General features: G+C 37.0%; 1 long non-coding RNA gene across 3 annotated transcripts in view; it reads right to left on the bottom strand.

The window, feature by feature from the left end:
• Nucleotides 1–153: 153 nt before the first annotated feature.
• LOC105067132 (uncharacterized) overlaps nt 154–21,520 on the bottom strand; it is a 280,700-nt gene continuing 259,333 nt past the window's right edge. For all 3 annotated transcript variants that reach the window (XR_006724082.2, XR_012499166.1, XR_012499157.1), the window contains 3 exons: nt 20,852–20,904; nt 15,466–15,571; nt 154–4,522 (listed from right to left, as the gene is read on the bottom strand). This is a non-coding gene — a long non-coding RNA (uncharacterized LOC105067132). The remainder of the gene's footprint in view (nt 4,523–15,465; nt 15,572–20,851; nt 20,905–21,520) is intronic.

The raw sequence follows: 21,520 nt of genomic DNA, 5'->3' as shown, positions 1-21,520 counted from the left end.
CCTCACATCATATTAAAAAAAATTCAAAATGGAGCATAGACTTTAACGAATAACCTAAAATTTAAAAATCAAAATCACAAATATTTTTCTCCAGTTTTCTTGTAGAGACTTTAAAGTTCCAAGAACAAAAATATATATTCATACAAAGACTCATACACAAATGTTCGTAACAGCTTTATTTGTAAAGGCTCAAAACTGAAATTAACCCAAATTGTGACCTATCCATATAATGCAAAAGATATGACTGACAAGGGCTTAATTTCCAGAATATACAAACAGCTCATACAACTCAAATTGTGAATAGATGCACAAATTGTGGTCTATCCATATGATGAAATACTCAGCAATAAAAAGGAATGAACTACATGCAACAAATAAATAAATCTCAAAATAATTGTACTGAATGAAAGAAGGGAAACAAAAAAGAGTGCATGTTATAAGATTCCATTCCCATAAATTTCACAAAAAGATGCAAACTAATCTATAGTGACAGAAAGTAGATCAGTAAGTGCCTGGAAATGGGGAGCGGAGCAGAGAGAGGTGGGGGGATTACAAAGAGGGAATGGATTCTTTTCAGATTGATGGATATGTTCACTATCTTTTTAATTTAATTTTTAATTGAAGTATAGTTGATTTACAATACTGTATTAATTTGTGTAGAGCATAGTGATTCAGTTATATATATATTTTTTATTAGAGGTTATTATAAGATATTGAATATAGTTCCCTGTGCTAGACAGTAAGACCTTGTTGTTTATCTATTTTATATACAGCAGTTTGTATCTGCTAATCACAAACTCCTGATTTATCCCTCTCCAGCCCCCTTTCCCCTTTGGTAGTCATAAGTTTGTTTTCTGTGTCTGTGAGTTTGTTTCTATTTTGTAAATAAGTTCACTTGTGTCATTTTTTTAAGATTCCACATATTAGTGATGTCATAATGGTATTTGTCTTTCTCTGTCTGACTTACTTCACTTAGTATGATAACCTCTAGGTCCATCCATGTTGCTGCAAATGGCATTATTTCATTCTTTTTATGGTTGAGTAGTATTCCATTATATATATTATATACCACATCTTCTTTATCCAGTCATCTGTCAATGGACATTTAGGTTGTTTCCATGTCTTGGCTATTGTAAACAGTGCTGCTATGAACACTGGGGTGCATGTATCTTTTCCAATTGGAGTTTTCTCTGGATATATGCCCAGGAGTGGGATTGCTGGATCACATGATAAGTCTATTTTTAGTTTTTTAAGGAATCTTCATACTGTTTTCCATCATGGGTGCACCAGATTACATTCCTACCAACAGTGTAGGAGTGTTCCCTTTTCTCCATACCTCTCCAGCATTTATCATTTGTTGACTTTTTAATGATGCTCAGTCTGACCAGTGTGAGGTGATACCTCACTGTAGTTGTGATTTGCATTTCTCTGATAATTAGCGATAGTCTCTGATAAATAGTGACAATTAGCGATACCCCTTTTCATGTGCTCGCTGGCCATTTGTATGTCTTCATTGGAGAAATGTCTATTTAGGTCTTCTGCACATTTTTGATTGGGTTATTTTTTGTTACCGAGTTGTATGAGTTGTTTGCATATTCTGGAAATCAAGCTCTTGTTAGTCACATCTTTTGCAAATATCTTCACCCATTCCGTCTTTTTGTTTGGTTTCTGGTTTCCTTTGCCATGCAAAAGCTTAGGAGTTTGATTAGGTCTCATTTGTTTATTTTTGCTTTTATTTCTATTGCCTTGGAAGACTCACCTAAGAAAACATTGCTACGTTTTATGTCAGAGAATGTTTTTAAGGTGTCCCGTCTTATGTTTAAGTCTTTAGGCCATTTTGAGTTTATTTTTGTGTGTGGTGTGAAGGAGTGAATGTTAATTGGAAGGGAAGAGGTAAGATTGTCACTATATGCAGATGACATGATACTATATATAGAAAACTCTAAAGACTCCACACAAAAACTACTAGAGCTGATAAATGAATTCAGCAAAGTAGCGGGAAACAAGATTAACATACAGAAATCTGCTGCATTTCTTTACACTAACAATGAAATATCAGAAAAGGAAAGTAAAAAGAAAAAAACCCCTTTTAAAATTGCATCCAAAAATTACTTAGGGATAAACCTGACCAAGGAGATGAAAGACTTACATGCTGAGAATAATATCCTTAAAATGGCCATACTACCCAAAGCAACCTACAGATTTAATGCAATCCCTATCAAATTATGCAGGACATTTTTCACAGGACTAGAACAAATAATCCTGAAATGTATATGGAACCACAAAAGATCCAGAATTGCTAAAGCAATACTGAAGAAAAAGAATGAAGCTGGAGACATAACCCTCTCAGATTTCAGACAATACTACAAGCTACAGTAATCAAAACAGCATAGTATTGGCACAAAAACAGACACATGGATCAATGGAACAAAATAGCCCAGAAATAAACCCACACATCTATGGCCAATTAATCTACAATGAAGGAGGCAAGAATATGCAATGCAGAAAAGACAGTTTCTTCAGCAAGTGATGTTGGAAGGCTGAACAGCCTTATGTAAATTAATGAAGATATCATTCATTATCTTGATTGTGATAATGGTTTTACAGGTGTGTGGATATCAAATTGCATATTTAAATATGTACAGTTTACTGTATTTCATTATATCTCAAGCTATTACATATTTTTAATTGAATTTATTTTTTTATAGGCTTGATATTTTTGTGATATTAAGATTTTTCCAGCCAAGAACATGCTCTGTTGATTGTTTTGCCCTTGGGCCCTTCAATTGTTAGTATAAATTCTTTTGGTTTCTGGGAATTTAAAGAAAATATAGGTCCTGTATTTTTCTTTTTAACTTAATTCTTTCCTACTATCTGTTTTATGTGTGTTTGCTTTTTCTCATTTTTGTCTCTTTATTGCCAATAAAGAAAAAGCTATTGATTTCTAAATACATATGATTGCATTATCAACTTCTGTTTTTAATTTCATTACTTGAAAACTGAAATTTGGGTTTTTAAAAAAGATACATAGCTCATCATTAGCCCTATATTTTTTGATTCCAGTGGTTTCACAAATTATTTAATTTAACATTTTTTTACTACATTCATTGAAACTTCCAGAATAATGTTGATTAATAAACTTGACAGTGAACATTTGTGTCTGCTTGAGCTCTTAAAGGAAATGACTCTAACACCTGTGTTTAAATGATGTTCTAGGTAAAAGTGATAAGCATCACAAATACAGAAACACCTGTTCTGGTTTGTTTTTTAGTATCAAGGTTGGAAAGCAAAAACAACATTTTCCAGAATTCCTTGCATTGAGGCTTTTTTTCATTTTTTCATCTTTTTATATTTTTCAAATTGTTTGCAATGAACACATAATTAACTTACCCAAGAACACAGAGCTGGTAAGTGGTCAAGCCAAGTAGATACACACAAGTGTATCTGTCAAAACACTGTTCTCTAGTGAGCATGTTTGCTTCCCAGTTACTGTTATTTGTTACTGTAATTGCATTATTTGATACCTAAATTTTATTTGCATTATCTATCTCACTTAGAAGATTTGGTAAGGACAGCCCAGCATACATGCTGGCACTTGTCTTTTGGTGATTTTATGCATATATTCTTTGACTTGGCTAATTTTAGCCCCTTCACTTGTAACAAATACTACATGTTGCTATAACGTGATCCTTTTTTTTTTCCCCCTTACTTTGTTACAAGCAAGGACTCATTTGTTGAGGGGGACAATTTCAGTATTTCAGAAGCTGATTTTGTCTTTCCCTGCTCTTATAATTTAGGTATGCCTCTACCAGAGGTTAATGTGCTGTGCAAAGGTACCTCTCTGCTTAACTCAGATTTCATAGAATAATCAAATATCAGAGTTGGAAGAACCCTTAAAAATCATTCTAGTCCATCCAATACTTTCATTTCCCAGATGGGAAGGCTGAGGTTTAAATAGTCAAGCTCACAGTCACATGGATTTTGAAAAGCTGGGACTAGAACCCAGATCTCTCAATCTATGCTCCAGTGCCTTTTCTGATTCCACATTTTCCATATTTTTCTTAAAAAGCTTACTTTAAAAGTTAAGCAAACTTTGAATTATAACTGCATTTCCAGAGGATACTTTGAAGCAAACTTAAAAAAAAAAGAGTCAGATCAATATATACACATACACACATTAAAATGCATGTGTGTATGCAGGCACATTCCCCCTCACCCCCCCCCCAAATCAGAGAGAGAGGGGAGGAGAAGAAGGGAGGGGACGGGAAGTCATCCATTTATGCCTTACTTTAACCCAACACTGTACACAGTCCTTGAGTTCCTAGGAATCTGGCTCTCAGCTTCAGCCTTTCTAGGCTCTATGCCTTCTTACCGTGACTTGCATCGACAGTTTCCAAGCCATCCAAGGGAAGGTGTGAATCTGGTCTTGTAGAACGATGCTTTAACTATAAAGGCCACTTCTTCTACCTCTAAATTTCAGCTTTAAGATCCCATCTTTACAGAAAGCAGTCGCAAAGTGTCTCTAAGTGAGAAGCAGAAGGTGGGAAACCAAAATCTTAGAGAGGATGACCTTCCATCAACCCTCAAAGAGAGGTGAGACAGACTCCTATTTCTGGGGTTGAGCTTTCTGTCCTGTTTAATTAGTTTAAATGTATTACCATATGCTCTACCGTCCCTACCATAGTTTCAAACCACTTGTTACCCCACTAAGTTCACCATACAGTTGACAATGAAAGACTCTTTTAAACAGAAATATAATTGAGGGAAAATCTGACTTGTCAGAGATTTCACCCCTCTGTCATAAAACTTTGGCTTTGTTAAATCTTGATTATTTTCATTCTCAATATTCTCTCCACAGATGTCAGCTAATTTCTCAAGTGGTTTTCACATAATCTTTTTTCTTTTCTAATTTGTAACTGTTTTGCTTCCTTTACTTATTTCTTGCCTCTCTCTGTTAGCCCTTTTAAGAGAAACAGCTCCCTACTTCCAAGCATCAGGGGCCTACAAGGTTCTGAAAAACATCACTACAGTTACGGGCTCATAAAAAAACCTCATGTCACTGAATCACCTGAGTTAGCAAATGAGTGGTGTTTCTCTGCCTTTATAATCGTTGTTTCTGCTCTTAGCATGCATGCGATAGATTCTGAAGTCAAGACTCCTATGGAAATGTGTGACCTGTCATTTTTCTAACTGAAGAGAATGCCTTCCTCATATAATTGGGCATAAAAGCTGTGAACATTTTGCCCTTCCTCAGTAAATCATACACATCACCATCAAAATTTGCTTTTTTAAAGATAAGACAATAATCCCAAATGGAGTCACTCATGCTAAGCCCCATGTCACCAAACCAAGACTTAATTACAGTTTGGGCTCTCACAGAAGTGGAATCTTAAATCATTCAGTCAGGAATCACCTGCTCAGCAGTAATCAGGTAATTTGCCTGATAGACCCTGGCCATCCCCTGAAGGAATATAATCTTGCGATAACCAATCTGCTTTTTGCCTAGTATAAGTTTCTTGTTCCCACTCCCTTCTGCCTATAAAAGCCTTTAATTTTGAACAGCTCCTCAGAAGCCCTTTCTATCTGCTAGATCGGATGCTCCCTGATTTATGAATTGCTCAATAAAGCCAATAAGATCTTTAAATTTTATTCAGTTGAATTTTGTTTTTTAAGTCTTAAAGAAGTTATTTCTTGCTCTATATTTAGGCAATTTTCAAACTGACATGTCCTCTAGGCACTAATTGTTAAGGCTATCATGTTAGCATTCTGCCTTTAAGCCCAAGAGAGCAAAGCACAGTGAGAATTTAAGTATGAGAACAACATCCTTGTTTTATCACTAATTATAAATCTTTGACAAAATTCTTCTTACAGATTATTTTTTAGTACTAGAATTGGAAGCCTCTTAAGTTCTAAAGTTCAAGTCATTGGGGGTTCACATATACTAACAGGTGTAGGAGAATCATTTAACTTAAGGCGCTCTGTAAAACTGAGCGTACTCCATTTCTTCAAAGTGACTTCATAAAACATTCTTCCAAGTTTCCGTATTTTTCACAGAAAGCTACAAGGGCTCAATGATTTGGGGGACTTGAGCCCAAAAATGAAGCAAGTCTCTGGCAGCCTTATCTGTATCTCTGATATCACTTGAATTCAGGGAATGGCAAATAGAGCTATGATGTTGCTGCTTAAGAATTTTAATCCTTTTTAAAATGAACTGTGACTAACCAGCTATGTTAATATGAAAGACTATGTTTTGTTTTTCAGTACCATTTTAAAAGCTGTTTAAAATTTATTTTCGTTTTCTAATTGTTTCTAGTATATAGAATACAATTGAGTTTTGGATATTTATATTATTTCCAATAGCTGTGCTTATTAACCCTAATAGTTTGTACATTCTTTTAGATTTTTTACATACATACATAGTTATGTCATCTGCAAATGACAACTTTACTTTTTTTCTCAAAAAAATACTTTTTCTTTTATCTTTTGTCTGTTTTATTTTTCTCGCCTTGTATTGACTAGTACCTCCAGTATAATGTAGAACAGAAGTGGTTATAGTAATCATCCTTATCTTAATTCCAACCCAAGAGGCAAATGTTCAAAATTCACCATTAAGTAAAATGTAGTTGTTGATTTTTTTAAAAGATAATCTTGATGAAATAAGATAGTTCCCTAGTTCCCTTCCATTCCTACTTTGCTGAGAGGCTGTTTTTCCCCCCACCTTGATCATAGTTTTTCTGCATTTATTGAAATAACTTTATGTTCTTTTCCTTTATTCTGTTAATGTAGTAAATTACATTGATTGAATTTTAAATATTAAATCAGTTTTGCATTTCTGGAACAAACTCCATTTGGTCTTGATGTTTATTAGATTTATTAGATTTGCTCATATCGTGTACAGGACTTTTGCATCTGTGCTTATGACAGATATTAACCTGTAATTTTCTTTTCTTGTAATTATTACACTAAAGTCATCTCTAAATGTTCAGATGGAAGTTTTTAAACTTTTTAAATTAAAAAAATTTCCTTTAATGTACATAGTACGATATTATTTTTTCCTAGAAAGACATATTTTAAAATAATTTTTGAAGAAAAAATTTTTGGACAAGAAATACTTCAAAAATATATTAGAAATATATTAAATTATTTAATTTTCATCAATTTTAGTGTTCTTTTCTCTCTCAAAAGTATCACAATTGGATGTTAAATTTTTATGGACCCTTATTAAGAGACAAGGTTGATTCTTCCTGGCCCTTAGATTCCCAGATAAAGAAAAATTTTTTTCCTGTTGAAGAATGAACCTCTGAACCTTGTACTGGAGGCTGAACATCTCCTATCCTTTCCCTGCTCTGAGCCTTAGCTCTTGCTGTTACCCCCACCTGGAGTACCTTCTGCACTCCAGCAGTCTTTGCCTTTTGGCAGTTTTCCTCCACCTTACATTCCAAATTAAATGCTCTCTTATTCCTCCATTCCAAAAATGTGAGATTTATTTCTCCTCTGAGTATAAAATATTAATAATCACTAACACATATGATAATCACTACATGTCAGATACTATTCATTCTAAATGCTTTAAATATGTTAACTCATTTAATCTCCCTAACAACTTTGTGAGGTAGATATTACTTTTATTACTCTTTTACAGATTTAAAAAAAAAAGCTGAGTTTCAGAGAGGTTAAGTAACTTCAAAGTTTATGCCATTAATAACTGGAAATCCAGGATTCCAATCTAATTGTTTGTTTCCAGAGCCTGTCCCCACACTATGTCACCTCAGGCAAGAGCTGACAATAATTTTTCATTTCTATTGTCACTGATGTAGCTTGGATCCCCTCATCTCTCACAGCTCTTTTTCAAGAACTGATTGCGGGGAGGGTATAACTCAAGTGGTAGAGCACATGCTTAGCATGCATGAGGTCCTGGGTTCAACCCCCAGGACTGCCTCTAGAAATAAATAAATAAACAGACAAACAAAAAACCTAATTACCTCCCCCCACCGAAAAAAAAAAAAAAAAACTGGGGAAAAAAAAAAGAGCTGACTAATTGCTATTAGTAGCAGAGGCACCAGGACATACCTTCTGGCTCCCACGCTACTCCCAAAGGAACCTTCTAAAGCATGCATCTAAACAGCATCCCAACATGACAAAACAAAATAATCACCAAACCCCCCCTCAAACTCTCATTTATTTGCTTAACAACATTTGTCAGCTCTTCATACCTGTCAGACAAAGTCCAAAGTTACCGTAGCACCACGGTCATTTATATTCCATAGTCAAGGCTTCCAGCTTCAGCTCCAGCATTCCAACACTGCCCCCGCCCCAGCCTTTGTTCCATAGCCATGGCTCTCAGTTAGTAGCGTTGATTTAAAACAAATAGACTGCCAGAAATTTCTCCAGCAAAGACAGGTTTACTCAGGATCAGCAGAAAACTGCACTTCAGGGTCTACAACCATGGTGAGCCACATGCAATCTCCAGCAGGGCAAGGGAAGAGCACTTTTATAGAGGGGAAAGGAAGTTGGGAGGGCACCAGGAGACAGAGTCCCGTGACTTCTCACTGGATGAGCCCTTGCCAGGAAAGAAGAGGTCTTTCTGCTTCCTGTTGGGCTTTGCTATTGTCACAGGGCATGAGAGCTCACCTGTCTGGTCTCCTAACTCTGTGTAATTGAGGTTTCTGCTTATTTATTTATTTTTCACAGTAGTCCTTAAATGTACATGCTTACTTATGTCTCCATGTCCTTGTTAGTTAGCACCCCCCCCCTTTGCATTATCCTTCAGCTTTCCTCCCTCTCTTCCTCTCTGCTTCCCTTCTTACCTACTTCTACTTTTCTTTCTTCTCTCTCTCTGGCTACAAAGTCCAGCCCAGATGTGATTTCTTCTTTTAGCAGCGTTCCATAAGCACTCCTTTCATCACCACCCCCAGTGTAATTATTTTATTTTCCTCTGAGATACTATAACCTAGTGAATCTACCTCTGTTATAGCACACATCATATGGCATATTGTGATTTGCGTTTATACTTGGGCCCACAACTAGCCAGTGAGTTGTGGGTAGAGACCATATGTTACCTTTATTCCCAGCACCTAGCACTTTGTGCCAGGCACATTGTAGGTATTCAACAAATGTCCTGTGAAATGAATGATCTCTTTATCTATTGGATCACATAATAGGGTTGAACACATTGATGGCTCTCAATAATCATTTTTTGAAGTGAGTAGCCTTGTACCTTCTTCTTCCTCAGAGTTCGCAAATGTCTGGTTCTGAGATGTCTAAATTTATCAAGGAGGATTGTAAAAGCTATGACAGGACCAAGGCCTCCTCACTAGCAAAGCTTAATACTATGCCACTGTTTGTATCTGGATTCTAGACACATAATGAGGAGGATATATATAGTCTCTCCAGCTCCCACTGCCTTGCTGCCCTGAAAACAAGCACAGTGGACACTTCTCCTTTGAGGATTTTACTATTATTCGTTGTGGGATAGAATCTTGATTAAAAATAGTTGGGCTAAGACAATTACAAATTTTTTTTAAAACCTTATAACATTTTTGAAAAAGGCTATTTTTTGAGCAGTTTTATGTTCATAGCAAAATTGAGAGGAAGGTACAGAGATTTCCCATATGTCGCCTTGCCCCCCTTATAACATTTTAATACATGTTGCCCCTCAGTTTCCCCATATGGCTGGGAGGCCTAAAACTCTAAGGATTCCTAATCTGCTCTTTTATTTTGGTGGCAGATTTTGTGTGTTCATAGCTTTCCTGTTTCTAGGCCCAAAGATCCCTTTCTCTATCAAGGCCTTCTTCCCTATATAAGCCTGAAGATGCAAAATGAAAGGTGTAAATCTGAGTCAGTGCGAGGGCACCTGTCTCAGAGCCTTCCAGGCTTGACTCCCTTCTCAGTGACCTCACAACTCAACACAGAACACATTCCCCTATGATGTTACCACACCTAGAAGCTTTCTTTGAATAATCGTGGTTCCTGGGGGCCTTAGGTATGATATAAAAAATATATAAGCCTGAGTGACTAAATCTTCAGTTTTATCAACGCCGCCTACTACATCCTGAGACAGAGGCTATGTATGTCCTTAGTTTAGCCCAAAGGTGCTCATTTCATCAAAGTTTATGTAGAAGACACTGAAACCCCCTCCATCATTCAACTTTTCAAACTTCTCCCAGTTTTAGGTCCCCCTTCCACTCCTACCATAATTTCTGTCATCCCACAACAAGTAATGGAAGCCTTATTTGGAGGCATGATGGAAGGGTGAACTTGGCTGCGAGTTACACCTTAGAGGCCACATCTTTCCTCATGGTTAACATCAGTATACTAAATGAATGCCAAAATTCCATATACCCTTCATGTCAGTCAGGGGAAAAGTAAGCTCAAAATGTTCTAAGATATAAGCAAGTAACATTACTCTGCTGTTGAATAAATAAGGTGATGATGGTTATAATAATGTCCATTCTATGTATTACTGGCTCTGTTATTAAACAACTGAAAAGGTGTGTGAGAACACCAAGGCATCATGCAGGTAGCAACTGCAAGAAGTCATGAGACTGGTTCTGTAAGGGTGGGAGTAGCTACAGAGTAGAATCAAAGTCCGCTATCGGAACAACCTGCTATAGGAACTGGAAACAGGTAGGCCCAAGTCCCTTCTCTCTTCTCTGGCCTTGTAGGCTCCCTCTAGCGCCCCCTATTGGCAGACCTAATAAGGAGGTGCTGGCAAAACAGAAATGCAGCCTGAGTCCCAGCTCAAGCACCACAAAATGTAGAAGGGTGGATTTGAAGCTGAGAGGTACTGTGATAACTGGCATACTGAACACAGAATCTTGTGGGGTATATTTAGTGGGTGGGATAGTGACGGGGCAAAAAAATGATGATAGAAGGGGAATAAAGTTAGTGTCAGAGGAGGACACAGGAGATCTTGAACAGTAAGTATTGTAACTAAAGGAAGACCATTGGTTTTACAGCTGAGATTTGACTAAAAAGGCATTTGCAGAGAGTCACTGAAACAGTCTCTGGATTATAATGAAGTGGACACAGTTCATGTTGACTGCTCTTTCCATGACTTTGGCTAAAAAAGAAGGAGAGGGATCGGGAATAACCTAGAAAGATAGCAGGGTAAAGAAAAAGTGATTTTGAAGGAGAAGGAGATGGGAGAAAGGAGATAAGCCATTTTCTTGATAAAAAAGAAATACTTTCTTAAAGATGGAAAAGAATGAGTGAAGTTAGAAAAAAATATGTGGACAGGAAGGCAGTAGACAAAGCATTGGTAGGATGATTTTAATCAAATAGGGTAAGTGATGAGGCGCTTTGCTGAGGATGAATGTTGCTGAGGTGGGACTGGGACCTGAGTGAATGAAGATGGTTCAGAACACTTCATGCATGGGATTTAATAGGGGCAGGAAACTTCCATACCTGAGAATGTAAGTATCTAAACAAAATGATCCCTAGCAAATGTCTGAACCAAACCAGAAATAAGAATAATATACACTTTGGGGTGTGTGTGTGTGTGTGTGTGTGTGTGTGCGCGCGCGCGTGTGTATGTGTCTAAGATTCTAAGCCTCCAATTTCGTTTTGTTTCTGTAGTCCAGGACTTTACAACTGAGGTACTATTGACATTTTGGACCAGATAATTTCTCGTTGGGGATGGAGGGCTGTCCTGTGCATTGTAGGGTGTTTAGCTGCATCCTGGCCTCTACTCACTAAATGCCACAGCAAACCATCCCCTAACCCACATCATGACAGTCAAAAGTGCCCCCAAACATCGTCAAATGTCCCCTGCAAGGAAAATTACCCTTGGTTGAGCACTACTGCCCTAGCTCCATGAGCTCAATGAAGGCTCTGCTGATTTCTTTGCTCCCAGCAGCAGTCCTCTCTTTGGGCAAAGGCTATACTCTCAGCTTCTTGCCCTTCTCTGAAATTTTGGCAGTTCCTAATCCTAGTTAGGACTAGGTAGGTTAGGTTCAGCACTTCTGAAATCTTTAAATAGATTTTTAAAAAATTTTTATTTGGCTTTTCCAGTAGTTTTCTGTGGGAATTTTGTTCTGCTGAAAGTTATCCCCTAACATTCAGGACACAATTCCAAAGAACTCTCTTTTTAAAAATTCATTGATTTAGTTCTGTATTTTCATTTATTCTAACCAAATCATCAACAATATTCAGCCCATGGGCCAAATCCAGCTCTTGCCTATTCTGGGAATACAGTTTTACAACAACGTAGTCACCCCATCATTTACATATTGTCCGCAGGTGCTCTTGCACTAACAGTGCAGAGTGGCTGCCAGAGATCTATGGCCCTTGGACCATAGTTTGCTGGTCTTTGCTCTAGATCTTGGACACCTTGAAAGCTGTATCTCTAGGTCTAATATGTTATGGCTGGATGACTGCATGTTCAAATTTTCTTAGATTATGTAAAAATATATATTGAACTCAGTCATTTTCTTTCAAATGACAATGAAAGACTTTGCTGTAGTTGTCTGCATTGTTACTTATCATTTAAGTCAAATGGCAAGGTTGGTTAAAGAATAATGCCAAAGAGTGTAATTTTAAGAATATGGACCCAATTCCTGGCTGTACCTATTAGTTTAGTTTTTTTCAGTCACAGACTTCCTCTTACACTACCTGTGTTGCAATTAAAATGTATTATTTGTTCCAAGGAGACTAGGGCAAAGTGAATAAGTGCATCAGGACAAATTAGTCATTCCTACAGATTAAAAGAAGTATATTTATGAAAGATGGTCATTCATCTTTCTGTTAATAGAATTCCTTATATATCTTTTTACATTACACATATTTACATTACATGTGTACTCTTCAAAACTTATCTGAAGAATGTAATCATTTATATTTCATGTATGTTTGATAATGTATTGTTTGATAATAAGAATGCCTTCCACTGAATTTCTTTCAAAAGTAGACAACCCTTGAAATAGTTACATTTTTCTTCCCCGCCTTTCATAGGCACAAATGATAGGCACAAGTGATAATTAGTATAACTGTATGTCACAAATGGACTCATACTTCAAAGAAATGAAATTATTTACTAGTTCCAAGTTGTTGAGATTAGTTGTCCTTGGACTAAAATAATATTTATGTACCCTGTCTACCAAATACAGCTGCTGCCTATATGCTTCCACATCAAAATCTTATCATTAAAAAAATTTATTGAAACATAATTGATTTACAATGTTAGTTTCAGGTGTACAGCAAAGTGATTCAGTTATACATATACATACATATATATTTTTTCTTTTCAGATTCTTTTCCATTATATGTTATTACAAGAAATTGAATATAGTTCCTTGTGATATACATTAGGTCCTTGTTGTTTATCTACTTTATATACAGTAACATGTGTGTCTGTTAACCCCTAACCCCTAACTTAGCTCTCCCCACCCTTTCCCCTTTGGTAACCATAGTTTGTTTCCTGTTTGTGAGTCTGTTTTTGGTTTGTAAATAAAATTTGTGTCTTTTTTTTATAGATTCCACATATCAGTGATATCATATGATATCTGTCTTTGACTTACTTCACTCAGTATGATCATCACTAGGTCCATCCGTGTTATTGTTCTTAATGATTTGTTCTGCTAATCTTTTATGAGGAACATTGTTAGTCAGATGTTATCCTGAACTCATTTTGCATCTTGAATATTAATGTGTGTAAGTTTGTAATTTCGTTAATTCTGTGGCAAAAGCACATTTATCATACTGTAAATCTTATCAGTCTTCGAACAAAAGTTATTTAAAATTCTGAAACTGGGTTATTTTATGATTCTGAGTTGCCACTGTACCTGGGTAGTATCTGTTATTTATTTGCTTGTCTCCTGAGGGTTATTGGTAATTCTTAACGATTTCCGTCCCAGGGTTTCCTTAGCCAAAATAATTTTGTAAAGAAACTAAAGGGTTTGTTTTTCAAATGAATAGTTATACTAACTAGAAAGCATGCCTCTGCTTTACTAGGCTTAAAACAAAGTATCTCGCCTTATTCCAACATCTGTATTTCATTTATTGCTAAGGCAGGATAAGATGATTTGGAAAGAATGGAGTGAAATCAGTTTTAATGATCATTATCTGATTTTTTTTTTTTGAACTGAAAATTTCCCTCCGAGTCAGGTTCTGTCATGCTTAACTTTGAGTGTGTACTTCATAGGAGTAAAAGTTACAGTGACTTAATCCACTCCTCTTCTACCTCTTAAAAAACTACTTACTTAACAAAAAATGTTAGACTAAGAGACATAATCTTTCTTGACATTTCCGTGCAGTGGCTCTGTTGGATTTCACATGTATGTGTTTTTTAATTGCCTGCACTTGTTAAAATATTTTATTCCTCCAAAAATATAACACACTTGGTCTGGATTTTACAGCTTTTCAAATTGATTATCTAAATTCAGGTGATTCTTGGATTTTTAAAATGCATTCATGAACTTATGGTTACCAGGGGGGTGGGGGTAGGTGGAGGGATAAATTGGGAATTCAAGATTTGCAGATACTATATATAAAATAGGTAAACAACAAGGTTCTACTGTATAGCACAGGGAACTATATTCAATATCTTGTAATACCCTATAGTGAAAAAGAATATGAAAAGGAATATATATGTATAACTGAAATATTATGCTATACACTAGAAATTAACACATTGTAAGATGACTATATTTCATTAAAAATGCACTCATGAATGAGATACATCAGAAACAATGTATTGAAATATCTCATGTGTGCATTAAATTTTCCTATAATGATAACATAATGTTACATTTTAAAATTGTCAAACTGTGCAAATTTTTATGCATGTTTATTTATGTATGTCTTTCAAAAACTTTTCTTACATTTTCCTAAAATTCTACAGATATCTTGCAGAACAGATGACTTGCTCAAACATTACTTTGATATTTTGATTTTTAAAAAAACCTACTTTATAAAAAAAAAAATAAATAAATAAAAACCTACTTTATAAAGATGTAAAAAAAAGTTTTCAATGGCATTTAAACTTCTTGCAGAGAAGGAATTTTTTACATATGATGGCCGTATTCCCAATAATCCTAATCATTACTAATATCAACACTAAAAAACGAAGAAATATATAGTAATAAGGAGAATAGAAATAGGAAAAGAGATCTGGAAGTTACACTTTAAATGATGGACAAACTTCTCCTGGCAGTTGAAGCTTTTGGATGCTGGCATCATTACCCAAGTTGGGAAGAAGGAAAGTGGAAGGAAATGCTATCCCTAGAGATATTTAAGGCCAGGTTTGCCAAAGTGCTGGAAAACAAAATGCAGGAAAACCCCCTGAATATGTGGTCAGGGCAATGGCCTAAGTGTCCTCCATATAGCTTTTTCTGTGCACCACTGGTGGGGTAAGAGGGCTCTGAGTCTGGTTTGCACTTTCACTGATGCCAGGGTGACCTCAGGCAATTTGCTTCACCTGGCTGCCACGTTTCCCTCTCCCCAGAGGGTCTAGAAAATGACACTTACTTGGTGGGGCTTTATAACCGCTTCAAGATTCCAAAGAGAAAGTTATGAAAGATGAAAAAAGCATTGTTCCTTGTCACTCCATTTGTTGGTCGACAAAAGTTGAAATCTGGAAATAAAGTCCAAATCAGGTTTAATATGTTAGTTTTAAGTTTGCGTTTACTGTGTTTCCATTTAATTCAATTTGATTCTATGCAATTTCATTTCATGTGTATTTACTGAGCAGCTACTATTATCTTCAGAAAACTCAAAATCCAAGGTCTGTAGAAGTTGGTTCACTCGCCACGTTGGAAGGCCAGGGGGATTCCCCTGTTTGAAGGATTGAAAAAGAATCTCCCAAATCCCTGTCTGGTCTAGCAATTCCATTATATCCAGATGTGAAGCCCAGTGGAAAAAGTGGGAGACAGGATAGTCAATGCATCAACGAACATTTTTGAGCTCCTAGTGAGTTGCAGACACTATTCTAGATGCTGGGGAGTTCGGACTGAAATGCAATCCCAGTCGTGGATGAAACTACAGGTGAAACCATGCTCTCTCAGGACCTCATTTCACAGTTCTGTTAAAGGGTATGATGCTATTTCTACTACTTCATGGTAGGATTGTGAATGGGAAAACATCCTGAGTTAAAAAAGTGACAAACCACTACTAATAACAATAACATCCAAATAAACCGAGTGCCTCCTGACTCCAGCACAGTGCTGAGCATCACCAGCATCATCAGTGCTTCACAGCAGCCTTTTCTTTTCCATGTAGGAGGAAACTGAGGCATGGAAGCCAAGGTAACCAGCTAGTGGTTGGCAGAACCAGGACACAAATCCAGGCCTGTCTTGATTCCAAAGGGTTATGAAGTGTAATGAAATCCGGTCAGCTGAACACCTGCTCTCAAACTCAGTGATGGCCATTTTACCCTCCCTCTGCTTAGTTATTGCCAGCTGCCTTGCAAATAATTAGCAATTTCCCAGGAAATTCCTCACTTTTGTGGGAAGTCCGTTGCACTGACTTGCAATAAAAAGCTGTCTCCTTCCAAAAACTTTCAGCTAAGGCATCTGTGTTTCCATCCAGAAAGGATCGTCTTAGAAAGCAAAGAGAAGGGTGAAAGGAAAAATTTATTAAGAAGTTACTGTGGGCCAGGCACTTGTTTAAAATTTGCTTAAAAAACAAGTGTTTGGAAACATCTCATTTACTGCTCAGAGCAACTTCCAAAGAGGAGAATACCAAGGTTCAGAAAAGACAAACGATGCACCCAAGGCTGTACAGAAGCTAGCAGCAGGGCTGGGGTTTGACTTCACACGCAGCTCCTACCTCTCCCCACCACCCGTGCTGCCTCTGAAGAAAGTAGACGTATGGTTTCTTGCTCAGTCAAATATTTTTATGATTTAAATAAGCAGTGCCAGTCACCACTACTGCAACGACACAGGATAGGTCTCTGTTCAAATATCACCTCCTCACAACAGAAAGCTTCCCCTGAAGTAGCCAGTCTCTCCCTACCTCACACTGACAGCTTTATTTTTCTTCATTGTGCTTATCACTTTCAGACAAAACATAGGATTATTTGTCTTTGTTGTCTCTCTTGCCTACTAAGATATGAGTTTCTAGAAAGCACGCGCCTCATCTGACTTGTTAATTTCCATATCCCTCATGCTTAGAACATTTGAAATAATAAATAATAACATTAGAAATAATAAACATTTGTTAAGTAAATGAGTTAAAGCAGTTTTAAAGGCAGGGTAGATAGCAAACTCGTGACAGGTTAACAGCACAGTATGGTTTAGTCTGGAAAGCATCACTTTGGTGCAACAAATGCAGGAATTTGAATTAAATTTCTGCTTCATAGGTTAAAAGTGATTCCCAACTTAAGAGATTACCTAAAATTATCTAAAATTTGGTTCTTCAATATAAGGCTTCACTCAAGAATCTCATCAGCATTATTTATTTTATTTACTAGGCATTTTTAATACTACTCTTGCAACTTTAGATATTTTGTCACTGTAAATGTAAGTCTATTTTAAATTTTATTACCTTCCAGAAGCCTAAGGGCTAAGCAGACATTTTAATTTACCTTGTAATGCTATGAAGTTAGAGAGGGGGTAAAAAGATTGATGAAAAATGAAAAGATCAGAAGAGAGATAACTAAATTATGAAACTCCAAAAAGTATTAGTATTATCTATGAAAAAACCCCACACAAATTAGCTGATAACTACTACAAACACTGTAAAATCCAGATAAATAACGATATTTTATTATTTAACTGAATCACCTTTCCCCCCTACATTTTTGGTTGAATTCTCTGTGATTTCTTGTTTATATGACAATAACTTTGTAATATCATTTTTTCCATTAGCCTCTGGCACGGTTAATTGATGTTAGTTTTTATGAGTGATAACTGGGTTGCATACTACATGAGACTTTTCATGTAAGCACTGTAACATGGCTCTAGGTTTATGCCCATAAACATAGAAATTCTGATAAATTCTACTTTTCATATATAATAGTAAAAAAAAATACATGGTGCATTTATAACTGTTTGTGCTGCATTATCTAACAAATTCCTGAAAGCAGACACCTTTGAATTTGAGTAGGCATCAATAAGAAACAGATTCTTCACTGGAGATTTTTATGTTTAGCTATTGAAAAAGTTTCCACAGACTAGTTTGTGGTGCTGTACATTTCAGCCTATGTGTCTCCTCTACTGCCCAACTACTTACAGTGGCAGCATCTTAGAATGGGTCGATGTTACAAGATCTCTGACCCTGCCCTTCAGTGTTTCCACACCAGGTGAATCGGCACAACAAATGGTGGGAGTATGCCTGGGAGCTGTTCATTCCTAGGCTGGCGCAGCTGGCAATAACTTGACATGAATGTAACTGAGAACTACATAAACATATTCCATCAAAACCAAGAGGAACAAATCTTCAACTCATCTTCCCTTTAGCTGGATTCCAAAAATGCTCATGGGTACTCCACCACCACTTGGCTGGGAAGTTGGAGTGAAAAAAGACAACAATCCTCACCAAATTCAGTTCAAGTATATTACTTTGGCAGATTTTACAAAGGCATATGAACATGTGAACACGTTGTTGGTGTTCCTTCTGGGGCCTTGGAAGGGATCTTGGAAGGGTGGGTCTTGAGCTTCTGCTTCTTTAACTTCATAAAAGATTCTCCAGGAATGGGTTCACATTACTACACTTCAGCTACACTAATCTCCATCTCGTTTTTGTATTGATAAGGACTATTTTTGCCCTTCTTTTCATTCTTCCTGCCTTTCAAATAACCATCTCCTTACCATTTGTGTCTCAGCTCAGGGAGGCCTTTTCTGATCTCCCATGGGTATCACTCCCATTACTCTGCCATGTCACCCTGTTCCTCTCTCTTTTTAGCTCTCCTTTCTCTCTGAAGCTCTCTTGTTTACTTATTTATTGTTTGGCTTTTCCAGTAAACTGTAGGTTCCGAGAGAGAGGAATTTTGCCTGAGGTTCTTATAGCTACACCATCTGAACCTAGAAGAGCATCTGGCACACATTCATTCCAATGATTTTTGAATGAATGAATGAACTATAAGCTCAAAAGTGCATAAGTATCTTTTTAATTAGCTATGAATATGGTTTTATCATTGTAATCAAGTTATTCCAACTCTAGTCTCCCATTTCACTGGGTTGGCAGAAAGCCAGTCTCGGGTATGGTTAGGGCCCCTTCCTTCCAGGGGTTTGCAATAGAGGATCAGGTCATCAGTCACCGGACTGTCCATGGTCTTGACCAGCAGACAGGCCCCAACTGCAGCTTCTGTAACACGCATGTGAGAAGGAGCCCTGCTATTGGTGTCCAGCAGCTAAACCTTTCATTTCATTCTTTTTTAAAAAAAAAAAATTTCTTCATTTTCATAATGGAGGAACTAGGGATTGAACCCAGGACTTCGTGCATGCTAAGCATGTGCTCTAGCACTGAGACATACCCCCTCACCCCCGGCTCCTGCCACATCTACCTTTAAAAGACCCTGCAGCTGTTTCCCTCTGAGGCCTTGCCCTTCTTTCCCTGACAGCAGCATGGCAGTCTGCACTCCTCGAGAGACCCACAGACCACTAGACCCTCCCAGTCAGGACTAACAGCCTCCCCTGCTTTTCTCAAGGGCACTGCTCTGGGATACCTTGCAAAATAATTTTATGGCACTTAGACCTTACAAGACTGTGAATCGCTGTTAACACCTTCTGTTTCTGCTCAGAAAATCCTCGAGTTAAGGAAATTGTAAAGGTCTGACTACTTTCTTGAAATAAGAAGAAAGGAGAAATCTTAAGAGCAAACACAACTATCAAAATCTCAAAAATTATCCTGTCACATACTCTATAAATTCTTGTGTATTGGAAAAGGAAACTAACTTGCAGTTTGGCTGTCTGTATGCTATGCCTCTCTGTTAGGGGCTAAATTTTATCCTCTCAAATTCATGCACTGAAGTCCTACCCACCAGTATCTTAGAATTTTGGAAATAGGGGCTATAGAGGTTAACTAAGTTAAAATGAGGTCATTAGGGTGGGCTCTAATCCAATATGACTGGAGTCCTTATAAGAAGGGGAGATTAAGATACAGGCAGGTACCGAGAGAAGACTATGTGAAGATACTTGGAGAAGACAGCCATCTACAAGTCAAGGAGACAGGCCTCAAAAGACTCTGCTGACACCTTGATCTCAGATTTCTGGCCTCCTGAAATGTGAGAAAATAAATTTCTGTTCTTGAAGTCACCCAGTCTGTGGTCCTTTGTAATGGAGGCCTAGCAAATGAATATCCTCCCTCATGCTGTAAGGCTGGGCAAAGCAGCAACTCTGGGCTTTGAGAAAAGGTCGGAGTTGCTAGCACGCATCTCCTTAGCTCTGCAAGGCCCTGCAATCACCAGCACTCATAACAGAGCTGGTTTCTCCCCAAACCACATTCAGCCTCAAAGCAAGAACGGGCACGTAAATGAGCAGGGAAAATGCTTTCAGGAGGGCCTGAGGGTGTCTTCTTTCACAGGGCTCCTTGTCGCCTGCACTGGAATGCCGCAGAGCCCCCACACCACCTGCTCACATGGCATTTCATGCACGTGCATTCCAGGAAACAACACAAATACTCGAGTGGCAGCAGGCCCTAGCGAGGCCAGCAGATGATGCATTAGTGATTCTCCAATAGTCAGAGAGTTGCATAACTGTTAAATATGAGTTCACAAATGTTTACCATCAAATCCATCATCTGTAGATGTATTTTTTAACACCTAGAAAAAGGTCTGTTATCTCTGGGGTCAATTCCCAGTCCCTCCATTAAAATAAATAAATAAACCTATTCACCCCACTGCCCCACCAATGACAACAATAAAGATACAGAAGATATCATGTAAATCTCATCTTTGATAATTCATTGACATTACCTTACATTTTTTCTTAAAAATTATCTTTACTTTTTCTGCTGTTTCAGTACTATCTGAAATGCAAAAAAAGGGAATATTTATCAGCAAAAACATAACCAGCAAAATGATATATAGTTAGCAGACATCATGAGTCATAACATTGTATTTCATTCCCTGACCTTACAGATAAACGACCTCCAATGTTTTGGAAAAATCAGATGCCTAAAACTATTTTTTTTCTAATAAGTTTATTTAACTCCATCTTCATTGTCCTAAAATGCACACACACACGCACACACGCCACTTTTATAAAGTATGCTTTTTGAAAATGAAACTTTTAATATATACTTGTCCTACAAGGACTTTAATCCATGTGGCTTCATTTGGTGATTCGTTGGAATTTAACTCACATAAATAGATTAGCTAATGTTGTAAGATGCCTGCTACTTTTTTTTAAGGCCTTTTAATAAGCATCAAGTTTTGGTGGCCCAAAAGTAAAGAAAACATTAAGTTTGGTTTAGATATTGAAATTATGGTGCATTTTTCCAGTTTTGGTCATTCTAAATTTCACATAATTTTACAATAATGTTGTGAGATAACAGAACATATGTATTAGTCTTTGCCTCCCATTCTTGACACAGAGCTCCTAAAACCTTTGTAATTTCCTAAGTGATAAGAACACTAGTTCTG

This window comes from Camelus bactrianus, chromosome 2 (genome assembly GCF_048773025.1).
Source record: "Camelus bactrianus isolate YW-2024 breed Bactrian camel chromosome 2, ASM4877302v1, whole genome shotgun sequence".
Classification (NCBI taxonomy): Eukaryota; Metazoa; Chordata; class Mammalia; order Artiodactyla; family Camelidae; genus Camelus; species Camelus bactrianus.
Note: the sequence above shows the minus strand (reverse complement) of the source record. Positions and strands in the feature narration are given on the sequence as shown.